At 46.3% G+C, this 16,718-nt stretch overlaps 1 long non-coding RNA gene across 1 annotated transcript; it reads right to left on the reverse strand.

The window, feature by feature from the left end:
* Nucleotides 1-249: 249 nt before the first annotated feature.
* Nucleotides 250-14,899, reverse strand: LOC138803177 (uncharacterized). Its single transcript, XR_011364889.1, has 3 exons — nt 14,845-14,899; nt 2,610-2,865; nt 250-416 (listed from the first exon to the last, which is right to left on the reverse strand). It is a non-coding gene; the product is annotated as an uncharacterized lncRNA (long non-coding RNA).
* Between the last annotated feature and the right edge of the window lie 1,819 nt (nt 14,900-16,718).

The raw sequence follows: 16,718 nt of genomic DNA on the forward strand, positions 1-16,718 counted from the left end.
AAGCTCTGAATAAGACAGTTGCCAGCTGCTGAAATAGGAAGTGTCTACTGTTAAGCCGACTTTATCTGTTCCTTTGTTCACATTGGGGGTGCCTCAGGGGAAGGCATTGATACTGCACTTTACACAGGAGAAACCTGACCCTGGGAGAAGGAATGAGTGAACTGTGGCTAGTAAAACAGCTGTCAAACACGGGGCCTGGCAGTGGGGGAAGGGCATGAGACTTCCGAGGTGTGATTGGCTGGCTTCCAAAGTTTCACATTTATTTTTGCCTGAGGGTAATGTTTTAGGGCACGGTGTACATCAGAGACAGAGGGGATGGTTTACTCGAAGTTGGCAGTGTGCCTGCCACTCTCCTCTGCCCAGCCAGCCTTCTGTCTGTTCAGAGCCTGGTTTTCACCATCACTTGACTTGTGAATCTGCTTAGAGAAGACAGGCATCATTTTGTCATTTGGGACCTTGGACAAGTCCCTTTCTAGGACTGACCAGGCCAAGCTGGAATTCTCCTTCCATTGATCCTGCCCAAGTTTTCCAATAAGGTCCTGCTGTGTGGGGCAGGGCTGGGAGAAGACCCTTCTCCCCTGTAGGATCTGTGGGTCTCGGCTTTGACCCTTGGTCCCCAGGCTCCTTGTGGACTTTGAAGGAAGGGAGCCTGTAGTCCCTGCCTTTTCTCCTCCCTCTCTTCCTTCCCCAGAGTCTCCAGTAACTGGAGCTGTGATTGCTCAAAATTGTTTTCTAAATAACAGAGCAAGGTGCCTCATTCACAGAAAAGAAAATGAGAAAACAAAGCCCATTATAAACCTCCTCTCAGGTACAAGTTGAATGCCCCCAGGCTCTACCCTGGCTTGCAAGAACTTTCTACCTGTCAACCTTCAGAGCACTTTCTTTTGGGGTGTCCAACTTGTTCCAAGATGCCTGTTACTGTCCCCATTTTAAAACGGAAGCTCCCTTTCCCAGGAACACTCTCAGTCCTAGGCAAGCCAGGAGGTTTCATCTTCTTTCACCATGTTTTTTGTTTATTTGTTTTTAGCATTTTCTCTATCTTAAGAATTGCTGGATAAGGGCTGGGAATGTGGCTTAGTGGTAGAGTGATTGTCTAGAGTGCATGAAGCCCTGGGTTTGATTCCTCAGTACCACATAAACATAAAAAGCCAGAAGTATTATTGTGGCTCAATGGATAGAATATTAGCCTTGAGTAAAAAAATCTCAGGGAGAGTGTCCAGACCCTGTGTTCAAGCCCTAGGACTAGGAAAAAAAAAAAAGAATTAGGAGCTGAGTGTGGTAGTACAAGCCTTATAATCCAAGCTTCTTAGGAGGTGAAACTAGGAGGATCTAGTTCCAAGAATGGTGTGGTCAAAACCGCGAGACCCTATCTGAAAGATAAACTACAAAACAAAAGGACTAGGGACATGGCTTAAGGTTAGCAGAATGCTTGTCTAGAAATTGTGAGGCCCTGAATTCAAATTCTGAGTTCAGAAATCTGCCTCTGGACACAAAAGCTGAACAGCATTAGGTAAATTATCTTCCCTCCTTAGATTCTTAAGCCATAAAATGAGGAAACTAAAAACACTGAGCCTCCAAGGGTTAGTGTGAAGTCTGAGATGTTCAGTCTCTTCAGGACAGAAGGAAGACTCAGCCTCAATCCCCACATCTGAAAACGAGAGACAGGTACTAGTTAGATATCTGTAAGGACAGACTATCCTGGGAACACAGGCAGGACAGGAGAGACTAGAGGGGTGAGGAGCTAGTGGGTGGTGCCTTGTTGGATGAGCAGGAGGTGAATGGAGAAGAATATTCTAGGCAAAGGAAGCAGGCTGAGGAAGCATGTGTCTGGTCAAATTTAGCTGAGCTGCAATTATGTTTTCTGGAATTTCCTTTGGGGTAGGATTGGCCAAAAAAAAAGATCTTCATGAGATTCGGAAAGGGGAAGCGAACACAAGCTATCTATATTCTGAATTGAGACAGGCAATTGCATGGCCGTTTGCACATGTCATGATCTAACGGGTTACGTGTTGGGATAGTGTAGCATCTGCATCTGTTTCGTCCTCACTGGCTACTTCAATTTCTTTATTGCCTGAGCCAATCACTCTCTTGGACAACAACTTTAGTTTCTTCTGAAGAGCAACTGGGATGGGAACTGCAGGCTTGGATACAATGGGAGACTCATGTGAGGTTGTAGCTAGTTCTCGTGGATTCCAGCTTGCCCTTGCTCTCCCACTCTGATGGCTTCAGGTGGAACACTAGGTGCAGAAGCTACAGCTGTGCACCACTCTGAGAGCTCCCAAAAGCCAAGCTGTGAGACCAGAAAGGATTGGGAGAATGGAATGCCTCCTCCCACCATGAACTCTCAGAACGATGAGAGTTTCCTGAAATCGTCAATCAGTCCTGGCTTGATGGGAATTCAGATTTCTACCCTAGGTGTAGGCTAATTCCACACCAAACTTTCTGGGAACTTGGGGATAGATAAAACTCTAAGCTACCTATAAGTCATTTAGGGCTTACACTTGTTTCTTAAGATAAAGAAGTTATTTATCACTTGAGTAAGATTATACGACATGATTGGTGCTTGTGACTTCAAGGACATATGCCCCTGTATCATACTTAACAAATACCTTGTAAAATGGACCCGGGGCATCTGAAGGTATTGGCAGACTTCAGGCCTCTGGTGCCACAAACCTCAATTCCATGGTCAGGTGTCTGCTATTGTCCTGTCCCCAGTCACCGCAGGTTGTGACACACAATAGAGCATGCAGCTGTGTAAACTGCAATTGCATAAGGTCTGATCCCAGGAACATTCTTCATTCTTCATCGTGGCTCTGCTTCTTCAGATGAAGCTGGCTTATATACTGCATCCCATGTAACTGTGAACTGGAGAAATGGGGATAGGGTAGAGCAGGATAGGAATGAGGATTGAGAATGAGGCTAGGGCTGGGCTTCATAAATCACTAAGGGGCTTGCAATGTATCCTGTAGTTAAGGGGGAGCTGTGATGGTTGTTAATTCTGGTTGTGGGGCAGTGATGTAGTCAGGTCCCAGATATTGCATTCTCTCCAATATTCTTGATTCCTATGCATTCGGTATGAGCTGTACATTGTACTGGGTTCCAGGAGCGATATAAAAAAAGTTGAGATATGGATTTTTATCCCCAGGAGATTCATAGGAGCATATGAGTTATGACTCTTATACAAAGAAACTCCAAGGCTGACAATGGTCCCAGCCACAGAACACAGTGAATTTCCTCAGCTAGATAGATGATCACTTTTCTGGACGTCCACTCTCAAGGCTGAGTACACGGAGGCACTCCCCAAGTTGAGGGGAAAATTCCACCCCCTTCATCAGGTGAGGATAAAAACTTTTGAGGGCTGATAGGAAAGGTTTCAAAAACACTTTTTCTTTTCTTCAATTGCATACAGGTACAGGTGGATTTGAGAATTAACAGAAGCCACGAACCAAGAAGTCATTGTCCCTGAATCCTGAGGTCCTGGTGAATCTAATTGGGATTCAAGCATCTTTGTCACAAGTCCAGTTAGTGCTGTCTGTGCCTGTAGATTCACCTGGGAATAGGAGCTAGCTGGAGGGAGACCCATGTCTACAATCACAGTTCTGATGTATATAGTTGTAAATAGCCCAGTAAGGTAGACCAGTTGTCTGTCTTCTAGAAGGACAAGAATTGTGCTTGGCAGAATAGATCTAGCCACTGGCTGAAGGAGGCCCAGAGGTGGCTACTGTTGGAGCCCTGGTTGGAACTGTGGGAACTACCTCCTTGGACTTAACTGGTTGGGGTTTGTCTGGCTCTGGAGCTCAGGAGATAGACACCAGCATTCTCCAAGAAGAGGTAGCTTCTGCTGTGGCCAGTCTGTGAGTGCTGGTGACAGTATCACAGACTGAATCTGGATGGCAGAACCTCAGAGGGCCACTGATTATGGCTGTATCAGATGATACATCTGCTCGGTTGGCAGTAATGTTAGCATTTACGTTGGTCACTTCCTCTCTGTGAAAGCCCTGATCGTGTCTGACACATGAACATGAGCCAAGAATGGCTCACCAGTCACTCTCACAAGAACCAGAGTCCCCATGTGAATGGGTGTAAGCTTTCATGGAGCTGAGTTTGAACTACTAGAGTGACCTGCTATGGGGGTAGCTGGTTATGCCTCAGGATGACAGAGCTGGTAGGAACATGATACTTGCATTGGAGAACTGCAAATGTGTCCTAATGTGGGTCTGGGTAGAGGCAAGGAGGCTGGGCTGGATGCACAGAAAGGATCTAGTGCTTTATTCTCCAGTGCCATCATGCTGCAGACATATTCCACAGTACAGGAGGAACAAGTCCAGACCTATGGAGACAGCCAGAGGAAAACTATCTCCCCCAACTCAAAGGAAGAATTTTCTAGAAGCCAGCGCCCTCCAGGAAATTGTGAGCACCTGGTCCCGCAAGACAGCTAGAGGAAATGAGAATGACTAACTTGTATGATTGTTAAGACAGCAGACCAGGAGTTTCAGGGACTGAAAACAAACAAACAGAAGTTATTCTGGATATAAACACAAGTTTAACACCAAACAAAAGATGGTGAACTCATTGCCCTTCCCCAAGAAAGGAAAAATCCCAGAGGTATTTGTCAATTGTTACCAAGAAGAGAAAGACAAAACAAGTGACTACTTTGAAGGTTTAGGAGCCCAGTTCTGATTCACACAAATGACTTCTATACAACAGTGAACACAAAGGAACTGAAATCAGAAGGAAGAACAGAGTAGAACTTTAGTAACACAATGTCGAAGGGAAAAGATAGGTCAGGGGGGATTTACAACACCATACATTTGTATACAAGTGTCAGCACTAAGCAGAAACAAATAACAGGATTCAGGGATTTTCACTGATGTATGTAGCACAATAACCTTAGAAAACCATGCCGATCAAGAATATGCTCAGGTTACAGGGAGCAGCTAGGCAACAGGATGCAGGGCATGAACAGTGGCTTTGACTGTCTTGATCATGTTCCAGGACCAAAAGGAGGTGGTGAGTGTATAGGTGTTGGGTTGTAATGCCTCCTGACTTCATTCAGTGACAAAGATTTTTCTACTTAGGTCTTTCAGTGCCCTTCCAAGCATCCAGTGAACTAAGAGGTTGCTGTCATCACTAGCTCTGTTCCAGCTCCATCCAGAAGGACTTTCAGGAGTAACTATTGCATGGCTGTGAAAGATGGCCTACAACTATCCCCTATCCTACCTATCCTCTCACATCATCTCTCTTCCTCAGAGTGAATTGAAACCAACGACTTGCTCCTAATGAATGGGATATGGGCAGAGTGACGAATGCTACTTCTGAGATTCTGTTACAAAGACCCCAGCCCCCAACCCTCAAACCTTGTCACTTGCTAACTCTGTGAAGCCAGTGGCCTCACTGAGAGCTGTTCTAAGAGGAGGACCTTAAATATGGAACCAGGTGAGACCAAGTGAAACACCAACTAATCAGTTCCAGTCTCCTCCCAAGACCTTGAGCAGAGGTCCCCACTAGGCTGTAACAGCTTTCTGACCTCGTGAATGTTTGTGGCTTCAAGCCATATGGCTATGAAGTAATTTGTTACACAGCATGGGATTATTCATAGGACTGCTTTGTTCTTTCATTTACTGACTCTTGACACACTCAGAGAATGGCGGAATTCTCCCTGACTTCTGTTTCTGGCCTCATTTGTGGTCATAAGGCTTCTTTTCTGGACCATTCTGAGATGGGGACAGAGCTTGTCTCTCCCCCAGGATCTCTTTGGCTTCTCTCTGTACCATCCTCTGACTCTGGGACATCCTTTCTGGCTAGAGGGTGACTGCCCAGGCAGAAGTAGGTCCCAAGGGCACTAATTCTGCAAACTGTGGCAGATCTGTTGGGTAAGCTTGGGTGGTCATTGACCTCTCTTGTGCTTCCTCATTCTGGGTAGCAGGATGCCAGAGATCTCTCTAGTGACCGTTGCCATAAACAGAGAGCAGATGAGTGTCTACAGCTTCTTCTCCCTGGACTGCTGGTCTCCTAGGCCAGCTACTTCCAACGGCATCATGGACTGTCAAGGGAAACTGAGGGAAGCAGCCAAGTGGTGGGGGTAGAGGGTGAGATGACCAGTTCATCGCTGACCCTGTTTGTGACATCTAAGCCTAGTTCACAGCTTTTTAGAAGGGCTCTCCTGACACCTGCCTGTCATTTCTCTGTCACTTCCTCCACTGTGTCTGAAGGGAAGACAAAGAGAAAAGGACCCTGGATTTAGAATCAACCCTGAATTCAAATGCTAACTCTACTGCTCTTTGCTCTACGATGCTGGTCACATTGATTCCTTTCTCTGAGCCTCAGTTTTCCCATCTGTAAAAGGGACTGGCACACTTCTGATTTTCGGATGCTTAGAATCTGTTCTGTTGCTGGGTACCAGTGGGTCACACTTATAATCCTAGCTACTCAGCTGCCTGAGATTTGAAAATGTGGTTTGAAGTCAGCTTGGGCAGAAAAAGCCCACGAGACTCAACTCCAATTAATCGCCAAAAAGCCTGAAGTGGAGCTATGGCTCAAATGGTAGAGTGCTAGCCTCAAGAGGAAAGCTAAGGGTCAGCACCCAGGCCGAGTTAAAGCTCCAGTACAGGAACAGAGAAAAAATAGTTTTGTTTTCCTATAATAAAATATACCTAACATACTTTTCCATTTTTGCTGGTTTTCAGTGTCTAATTCAACAGCATTGACTCCATTCACATTGTCACAAAACGGTCGCTACCATCCATCTTCAGAACTTTCAGTCATCCCAAGCAGAAACTTGGCACCTATTCAACATTAATTTCACCAAGCCCTGGTGGCTCATGCCTGTAATTCTAGCTACTCAGGGGGCTGAGATCTGAGGATTGAAGTTCAAAGTCAGCCTGGGCAGGAAAGTCCGAGAGACTCTTATCTCCAATTAATCACCAGAAAACCGGAAGTAACTCAAAGTGGAAGAGCTCTAACCTTGAGTGAAAGAGCTCAGGGACAACGCCCAGGCCCTGAGTTCAAGCCCCACTGATAAAAACAAACAAAATCCCTCAATAATTTCTTATATTCTCTTTCCCTCTCCCTACAACTACCATACTACTTCCTGTCTATGTATGCTATTCTGGGCACCTCCTAGGAGGGAAATTGTAAAATATCTGTCCCCTGTGTCTGGCTTCTTGCATTAAATGGTTTTAGGGTGTTCTGAGGACTCATTGGAAAGTATCACATAGCAACTCTGGTCAAGGCCAGCATGTAGTAGGTGCTCAGAGACAGGTGAGTTTGCTTACCTGCTGCCTGTGTCTTAAGGGCTTCCTGGCAGATGAAGAATTGCAAGAGGGAGGCACCCGTTCTCCACAGAGGGCTAGAAGGGCCTCAGGAAGGAAGCAGTTGTTTGGTTCACATAGCCGCAGGGATCAGGTCATCCTGTCCTGGGGGCAGGCCATGTGGCTCGTGATAAAACAGGAAGGTTTCCTGTGCAGCCTGTGTCACCAGCTCAAGTTCCACCGTAAGGGCTGAGCTGTGATGGCTTTAGATTCTCCACTTGTCCCCATAGCCACTGCTTCTCCAGCCCATAACAAACTCAGAAGCCAGGGTCCTGACTTGGCTGGTCCTGTGTCTCTGGAGACTTGAGGGCTACACAGCAATCAGCATCTTCAGCATCAGTGGTGTGGACAGCCCCCATAGAAGGCCTGATGCAATCCCAGGAAGTGTCTATACCCTGGGGGTATAGGCCCCTGGGGGGTGTCCTCATAACCAGAGGCTCTTATTCTAGCTGGGGCCCCCAGTGGTTCCCAGACCACTACACCTATATATTTGCTTCCTGTTGTGGCTTTAATAATCACCAAACCTGTCATGCACAACACACCTGCTTTCTCTCTTCTCATTCTGAGATCAGAGGAGTGATCACTGGGCTATTATTGGGATGTTGGTGTGAGTGTGCTCCTTCCAGAGGATTTAGGGGAGAAAACAGCTCCTCACTTGTTTTTTCCCCCACAGGCATCCCTGACTTGCAGTCTCCTTCCATCCTTAGAGCCTAAGGCTGAGGCCTTGCTTTACCTCCCTCCCATCCCTGCTTCCTTCTCAAGGTCTACCAGTTAAGCCACAGCTCCATTTGGCATTTGCTGACTAATTGGAGATGAGTCTCACAGATTTTTCTGTGAGACAGGCTGGCTTTGAACCACAATCCTCAGATCTCAGTCTCTTGAGTAGCTAGGATTATGTATGTCTGGCTTCTAATGGTTCTTATTTTGAGCTTGCCCCAGCATCTTGGTCCATTTGGGATGCTACAATAGGTGCTACAGAATGCAGATGCTTATAAATGGCAGACAGTATTCCCCCATGTTCTGGAGGCTGGAATTCCAAGATCAGAGTACCATGGGGTTGGTTCTGTGAGAATCCTTCTTTGGGTTGCTGCCATCTTCTTCTTGTAGTTTCACAGGGTGGACAGCCATTGAGACAGCTCTCTGGGATCATTTTTATATAAGGATTTTTCTGCCTGGGCTGTCTTCAAACTATAATTCAGGTTCCTCAGATCTCAGAGGACTGAATAGCTAGGATTATAGGCATGAGCCATTAGTGTGAGGCTTAAAGTTAGCTACTTTGCAATCTTAATTTCATCTATTACTTCAGTTCTTCTTTGGCATGTAACATGATATATTCACAGTTTCTGGGAATTATGATGTGACACTTTTGGGGTGCAGTTAATCTACCTTGTCACAAGATAAATCCCCAGTCTCACTGCAGACATGGATTACTATCTGTGGCCTAGAAGCTTGCATCATACAAACTATAATCCTAAGAGAGTCAGAGAGACAGAAAGTATATATATGTGCACAAGTGTGTTTATGGTACGGTCTGTTTAAATGCAAATACCTCTGGTGTCTGTGTGTGTGTGTGTGTGTGTGTGTGTGTGTGTGTGTGTGTGTGTGTGTGTGTGTGTGTGTGTGTGTGTGTGTGTGTGTGTGTGTGTGTGTTTGGGTCCACAAAGTGTTTGAAATAGACCTTATAGTTCACTATGTTAGCATGCCTGAATCATCAGTCAAAATCTCATTGTCCAGCAGGTTTGCTTGCAAGGCATGCTGGGAGCTCAGGGGCCCAGGGCAGGAAGTGGGGGGTTGTGGAGAGGAGGCAGGGTAGGTGTTGCTGAAGCAGGGGTTTGCCTGGCCATCTCTCCACAGGCCTATTTGCCTCTAAAGAGCCTCCTTCCCCCCTTAGCCTCAGCAGCTGCATCCTCTTCCCCCTCCTTCTGCTCAGAGAAACCCCAAACCCCAGAGCAGGCCACACTGCTGGTCTGTTTCCACTCACCAGAGTCTGATGTGTGGGCACATATGTGAAGGTAGAGGAGGGCCTTGGACAGCAAGGAACACCTGGCTTTTCAGATTGGTTCTTCTGACTATAGGGGGCTATGCCTTTGTCCCCTGGGCCCTGGGTCATGCCTTCACCTTCCGGCTCTGGAAGAGATCCTATGGATTGACGCAGTTTGTGGAGGCAGCAGTTACCTCTAGGTATGTCCCTCTGAGATCTTTGAATGACTGCACTCTTGAGTCATGGGTGGGTGGAGCTGGCCAAGGGTCCTGCCTGGGCCAGCATGGGAGTCCTGGGGGGCGGAGGGGGGGGGCGGGAAAAGAATATCAAAAGAGGTGGAGAGGGCTGGGAATGTGGCCTAGTGGTAGAGTGCTTTCCTAGCATGCATAAAGCCTTGGGTTTGATTCCTCAGTACCACATAAACAGAAAAAGCAGGAAGTGGCACTGGGGCTCAAGTGGTAGAGTGCTAGCCCTGAACAAATGAAGCTCAGGGACAGTTCCCAGGCCCTGAGTTCAAGCCTCAGGACTGGCAAAGAAAAAAATAAAAAGAGAGGTGGAGAGGAGCTTTTCATTTTCTTGGCATCAAATGGAGTCATAACTGATACTTCTACTCCAGCTCCCGGAGTTCTGTGAGTCAAAAATGGAGACAAAGCTAGAAAGTGCTTCCTGGAGTCAAAGGCTTGGGGCCCTGGAGGCAGGACTTGAGAGCTGGTGGGGGGTGAAAGTGACTTGTCGTGTTTTCCTGATCAGTGGTTATAGGGGTAAGGGTTGGAGTAAGGAGAGAAAGCTGGGGAAGGGTCTGGTGGTGGCTGGTATTTACCCACTCTGACCCCATTGGGTCTTTGATCTTGGGAAAACAGGACTAACTTTCTAAAGTCCAAGGCAATCGACTTTTGCTGGGTTCCCGGGAGGTGGATGTGTCCTTCCAGGCAAAGCAACTTCCAGTCTGGTTAGAACATTTCCCCTAAGGGTGAAGATTGCTGGAGCGCATGCCTGTAATCCTTGTACTTGGAGGGTAGGCAAAAGAGTCAAGAATTCTAGGCCAAGAGCTGGGCATTGATGACTCACACCTGTAATCCTAGCTGCTCAGGAGGCTGAGATCTGAAGATTGCGGTTCAAAGCCAGCTTGGGTAGGGAAGTCATAGAAACTCTTTATCTTCATGTAAGCACCAAAAAAGCTGGAAGTGGAGCTGTGGCTCAAGTGGTTGAGCACAAAAGCTCTAGGCTGGAGCACGAAAGTTCAGGGACAGTGCCCAGTCTCTGAGTTCAAGCTCCAGGACCAGCACCAAAAAAAAGAAGGAGGAAGAGGAGGAGAACTCAAGGCCAGATTGGGCTGCACAGAAAACCTTGAAGCAACAAAAGAGTAAAAGAGCAGAATAACTGAGACCTTAGAAAACAATGCTCAAGCTCACCGACATTGGCAACCGGATACAAACCTAAGTCCCCTCTTTCCTCAGCATCTACTACCATGTCATGGATATTTAGAGCTTGTGGTCTCAGGCTGGTAAAAGAACTTACCAACACATAAGAATAGGAGAAGCAAAGGTTTATTAGGATGCAAGTATAAGAAAGACACAGCAGGCAGTTAGCCAGCAAAGAGACATACATGCATGCATGCACACAGGGTCAGGAGAGGAGTTTATGTCTTTGGTTAGGCAATCAATTGATTGGCTGTCTCTTTCTTGTACCATGCTTTAAACTTTACCAGCATGAGACTGGCTTGAGATCTTGGTTTTCATGTTTTGTCTCACATCTAGCCCATTCCGCAGCCTCAACTTGATTTTCCATTCCGTCTGGCTCCTGGTATTTCTCTGTCTGTGATGTCACCTTTAACGGGGCCTCCTCCACATACTGTGCATGTTCAAGGAGTTGGTTCCAGCTCAATTGGAATCAAGAGGGACCCACTTGAATGTCTGGGGTCCCATTTGTTCATTGAAGAAGCAGGACCTGAATCCAGATGTTTGCCTCACAATCTTCCTCCCAGGCTATTCCTCCTGCAGGTACTACTGCTCACCTGGCTGGGGTAGGGGCAAGAGGATACAGAATTGGGCCTCCCTCCTTAGAGTGACAGCCATGGGCTTTACTCCAGATCCTCAGCATAGTGTAAGGTCCTGGGAGAAGCTCCAGGTGGTTCTTTGGACAGGGTCCCTCTGGTTCCCACAAGGGTATTGGAGATGATTAAGCAGGCGATAATAGCTGTGAGGCTGCCAGGGGCAGCCCCCTGGAGGAAAGGGGAACTGATGGATCATACAAACCACAGGCCCTTCCTGACTTGGGGCAGGGAAGTAAAACCCAGGGCCAGTGGGTGCTCTGCACACACAGGTTCTCACAAGGCCTCAGAGCACATGTGTGTGGAAACACCTTACAGTGACAACCCTGAAAGATAGCTCAGAGCTAGCTGTGTTTACAGACAAGCCTGCAACTGCATAAAGCATCCATTCCCGCACATCAGCCAGGCAACTGCACATCCCCAAACATGCTGCCATCCCAACTAAAACGCACAACACATAACACACAGCTGTCCATGCCCAACCTCACTTCCACAAGGCACAAGCAGATACATCCAGGTGAACATAGGGGAATACACACTGTCATATGTGTGCTTATGCAGATCCTCTCAAGTCAGTAGTACACACCTGTGAACTTCCATTCTGTTACTAAACATTAACTACCTAATATATGTGAGGCACTGTGAAAGCACACTAACACACCAACCTACTGAGACACACCAAGCAGCCACACGCATACACACTGGGACAGACCTGAGTGCACATGAACAGTCACATGTACTCACACATAGACAGCAAGCAGGATGACTGTCCTCCTGGGACAGGTACACACCCAATGTGATTTCTTAGGAATCAGAGGTGATGGAGAAACATTGTTCTAGAGGGTCTTGGATGCAGGTAATGTAGCAGAGTGGTTTAGCACTTTCCTTGCATGCTCAAAGCAATGGAGAGACAGTCAGACAGACAATGAGAGAAAGAGAGAGAGAGAGCGAGAGAGAGAGAGAGACAGGCAGACAGACAGACAGACAGACAGACAGACAGACAGAGACACACACAGAGATTTTGCCTTAGAGGACTCTTTCTACAACTTCCTCTCCTCTTCTTGCCTCTCTATTCTAACTGCCCCATTTTTCTCCTTCCTTTCCCTCCCCTCCTCTTTTTTCCCCTCTTCTTTCCTGTCTGTCTCTGATCTGTCTCAGGAGATGGGTGGCTACCATGTGATGCTATATTTATTATAATAAATTCAACATGGAACTCTGGTGGGCCTGGATTTCTTTCTTGGTTTACTTTCAACCTTTTTCCTTTTGTTCAGATCATTTGGCTGCCTCTGACTGAAGGCAGAAGCAGGCACTAATGAGTTCCTGGGAAAAGAGAGGGGGGGGAAAGAGAGAGAGAGAGAAAGAAAGAAATCAATCAATCAATCAATCAATCCATCCATCCATCCACTGGAGCCAGAAGGTATCATCTGTACCCAGGAAAGGGTCTAGCCTCTGGCCATGGGATTCGCTCCTTGTCACAATGATCAGGCTCAGTCTTTTCATCTCAGGAAGAAAGGGTGGAGGCTAAGGGAAGGGGTAGAAACATGCTGGAGGAAAGGCATATATCCAGGTTCACTCTCCTGTTCTAGGCAATGTTCACGTCAGTCACATCCACTGACAATTTAATGGGGCTAGATGATGAGGATGGTAGTGGTATATATGAAGAGACAGGGAAACGAAATATCCTGAATATTAAAAGGACCAGACTCGGAAATTAGAAACAGGATGTAAAAACTGGAATATCAGAGCAGCAAGCTCCTGTCTCTACTGTGTACGTGTGTGTGTGTGTGTGTGTGTGTGTGTGTGTGTGTGTGTGTGTGTGTGTGTGAAAATACCATACAGAGGGGTTACAATTACATGGGCAAGGTAATGAGTACATCTCTTATCAAGCATTGTTGCCTCCTCCTTTGTTTCCCCTTCCCATCCCTTGCCCCCCACCCGTGCCAAAGTTGTAAAGTTCATTTTCAATGTAATGTCTTGTACATCTCATTGTTGCAATGGGTTCACCTGTATCCTTATTTAAACTGTTTGTTTTTTTCCCTTCCCCTCCACAAATTATACCAATATCAAATAAAGTGAAAGCAGAGGTTATACCGTGGGGGAGGGGCATACAAAGCAACAAAGAAATATCTTATAAATATGTTAGAAACAATAGCAAGAAAGAAAAACCATTTAAGTCCTCATTTCAGGGTTCATTTCACCTAACATCAACTTATCTGACCGTTTCTGCTTGTCTCAGACATATACTAGTTGTTGTAAATAAGGGAAACCATGGGACTTGTGTTTCTTTGGGCCTGGCTTACTTCACTTAATTTAATTTTTTCTAAGTCTTTCCATTTCCTAACAAATGAGGCAATGTCATTCTTTCTGATGGAGGCATAGAATTCCATTGTTCTACCTTTAAATTTTTTTAATTGTCCAGGTGATGTACAGAGCGGTTACGATGTACAGAGCGGTTACAGTTATATAAGATTACATTTCTTGTTTTTTGTTTTTTTTTTGTTTTTTGTTTTTTTTTTTGGGTCCAGTCGTGGGCCTGAACTCTGGGCCTGGGCACTGTCCCTCAGCTCTTCAGCTCAAGGCTAGCGCTCTACCATTTGAGCCACAGCGCCACTTCCGGCTTTTTTCTTTTTGCTTATGTGGTGCTGAGGAATCGAACCCAGGGCCTCATGCATGCAAGGCAAGCACTCTACCACTGAGCCACCTTCCCAGCCCAAGATTACATTTCTTGTCTAACTTGTTATCCCTTCCCTCATTTTTCTCTCTCTTTCCCTTCCCCCTCCTCTTCAAAAAAAAATTATCCTATAAGAATAGAAGAAGCCGGGTGCTGGTGGCTCACGCCTGTAATCCTACCTACTCAGGAGGTTGAGATCTGAGGATCATAGTTCAAGGCCAACCTGGGCAGGAAAGCCTCTGAGATCTTATCTCCAATAAACCATTCAGAAAACTGGAAGTGGCGCTGTGGCTCAAGTGGTAGAGCACTAGCCTTGAGCTGAAGAGCTCAGGGACAGCCCCCAGGCCCAGAGTTCAAGCCCCACAACCAACCAAAAAAACAAACAAAGAATAGGAAGATATAGAGGAGGTGTGCTGACTGAGATGATGGTGGTGGTGGTGATGATGGTGGTAGTGATGGTGACTATGATTATATAGTGGTAGCATGCCAGCTATGAGCAAAAAAGCAAGCAAGCAAACAAACAAGCAGAAAAGGCAAGTCAGGTAGTGGTGGCTCACTTCTGTAATCCTAGCTACTCAGGAGGCTGAGATCTGACGATCACAGTTTGAAATTAGCTTAAGCTTTTGCCCAATGAACTGGCAAAAAAAGAGACAGAACTGGAGCTGTGGCTCAAGTGATAGAGCACCAGCTTTGAGCAAATAAGCTAAGGGACAGTGCCCAGGTCCTAGGTTCAAGCCTCAATATCAGCATTTACACACACACACACACACACACACACACACACAAATTTGACTAAGTTAGTAAGAGTGTGTGACACTAAGGAAGGACTTACCAGTCAGAGCTGCTTGAGACACTCCAAGGGAAGTAGAAGTAAGAATGAAAACTTATGTAAACAGCTACAAAGTACCACTTTCTGAAATGCTATATAAAGGATTTACATAATGTGGTGAATCACTTTATGTTGGGCACACATTCCAGTAAATGCATTGTTGAGTAGTTCTGTTGTGCAAATACCATAAAGCATACTGTTGTGAAGCCTGCTATTGTCTCGGTGACTTGTCTACATGGTCCTTGTTTGAGAAAACTGTTGTTTTGTGGCACTTAACTTACCAGAGTTGGGAGAAAACACTAAGGTTTCCTTCAACCCTGCAAGTGATTTGTAAAAGAATATGGATCACATTTACCCAGGGAGTTAAAATTTACAATATGAGGGCCCTATCCCAGGAGGTTCTGGCTCAGCAGAATTGAGGTAATTCACAGCATGGTGATATCCTTGAAATAGGTAGTACTTCACTAGGTTTTATTTTAGAATCGTTTCTTAGGATGGGAGTCTTACTATGCAGCCCAGGATAGTCTCAAACTTGCAGTCTCTTGTTTTAGTTGCCTTCACCCAGATGCTGGGATTACTATACCTAAGTGGCCCCAGACACAGAGTCAATACCATAGTAGAAGGTTCTCCAACACTCACTTTTTTTTTTTTTTTGGTCGGTCGTGGGGGTTGAACTCTGGGCTTGGACGCTGTCCCTCAGCTCTTCAGCTCAAGGTGAGTGCTCTACCACTTGAGCCACAGTGCCACTTCCGGTTTTCTAGCGGGGTTATTGGAGATAAGAGTCTCATGGACTCTGCCTGGGCTGGCTTTGAACCTTGATCCTCAGATCTCAGCCTCCTGAGTAGCTAGAATTACAGTTGTGAGCCACTGGCACCCGGCTCACTCACTTTTTTTTTTCCTGGTCATGAGGCTTGGGTGCTGTCCTTGACCTTTTGTGCTCAAGGCTGGCACTCTACCACTTGAGCCACAGTTCCACTTCTGGCTTTTTGGTAGTTAATTGGAGATAAGAGCCTCAAACTTTCTAGCCTGGATTGACTTCCAACTGAGATCCTCAGGTCCCAGCCTCCTGGGTAGCTAGGATGACAGGCCTGAGCTGCCAGTGCCTGGCCTGCTGTACACTTTTTTGTGGTAGCTTGAGGACATCCCCTCTACTGTGGCTTTTAGGTCCAGCAGACCTGGACAAAACCAAGGCTGCACTTTTGGCTGTACAAGTTCAGGAAATCACTTTCCTTTGAGCCTCAGTCTCCTGCTCTATAAAACCAAGAGTTATACCCTTGTCCCAGGGTGTGTCTTGAGTCCAGTGAATATACTTGATGGGAATGTTTACTCTAAGATGCAAGAACCATTGCATTGCTGTGTTTGAACATAAAAAGGAACCTATCCCACCCCGGTTGAGTACTGCTTAAGTGAACTAATAGGATTTCAGCTCCACCCAAATCCTGGTGGGCAAGACCAAACTAAGTGGATCTAAGCTGTTGCCAGAGTCACTACCATATAGTCTAACTTCCACGGTAATTCCAGTCATATGAGAAATGACACTGGCCAGCTGTGGGATAGTGACCAGACAGAATCATAAAAGGATTAAAAAGAAGGGCTCAGCTGGTGCCAGTGGCTTGTGCCTATAATCCTACTCAGAAACTGAAACCTGAGGGCTGAGGTTCAAAGCCAGCCCCGGCAGGAAAGTGAGACTCTTATCTCCAATTAAACTGTGGTTCAAGTGAAAGAGGGCTAGTCTTGAGGGGTAAGAGCTAAAGGACAGTGCCCAGGCTTTGAGTTCAAGTGCCAATACCTGCACAAAGAAAGAAAAAGAAAAAAGGTGGTGCCCAAATTCCTGGAAATGTTCTGCCCATTCCCAGTGGTGGAGGCATTGACTCGCA

The sequence above is a fragment of the Dipodomys merriami genome, unplaced genomic scaffold, assembly GCF_024711535.1.
Source record: "Dipodomys merriami isolate MVZ:Mamm:240054 unplaced genomic scaffold, mDipMer1.0.p SCAF_336, whole genome shotgun sequence".
NCBI classification, from domain to species: domain Eukaryota; kingdom Metazoa; phylum Chordata; class Mammalia; order Rodentia; family Heteromyidae; genus Dipodomys; species Dipodomys merriami.